This window comes from Plasmopara halstedii (genome assembly GCF_900000015.1).
Source record: "Plasmopara halstedii genome assembly, contig: Scaffold_650, whole genome shotgun sequence".
NCBI lineage: Eukaryota > Oomycota > Peronosporomycetes > Peronosporales > Peronosporaceae > Plasmopara > Plasmopara halstedii.
The window spans coordinates 624,063-624,629 of record NW_020187567.1 but is presented as its reverse complement, the minus strand read 5'-3'; positions in this window follow the sequence as shown (position 1 = coordinate 624,629).

Here is a 567-nt window from a genome sequence, read left to right as displayed (position 1 = left end):
TTCTACTTTGCCTCTTCCTTTTTCATCTGCATATTCTTTCTGCAGGTCTTGGCTTTCATCCATCGCATCGCGAACGTGTCGTAGGACACTCAGTCTGATAGACAAGAAGTCATCGACTTCTTTGCGGATGGTGAGGAGGCTGACATCAGCTAGCCGTTCGGCTATTCCTCCCCCACCAAGCCCTTAGCAATGGGATGGCGGCGTCAGTGGGACGCGAGGGTGAACCAGCCCGTTCACGTAGAACGGCGTGTAGCCGGTGCACGAATGTACTGCTTCGTTCAGCGCAAACTCTACTAGTGGCAACATGGCGTTCCAACGCCTCGGCGTCTTAGCGCAGCCGCTGCAAAGAACGTCTTCGATACCGCGATTCACCCTTTCGGTTTGATTATCGGTCTGCGGATGATCCGCTGTCGACATATCCATCTTGGTGCCTAGCACCTTGTAGATAGTCTACCAAACTTTTTCCGTGAAACAGGGGTCTTCATCAAATACAATCGACTCTGGGAGTCCGTGTTGACGAAAAAACGATCCACAAACAGCGTTGCTGAACCGACTCCGTCGATGGTT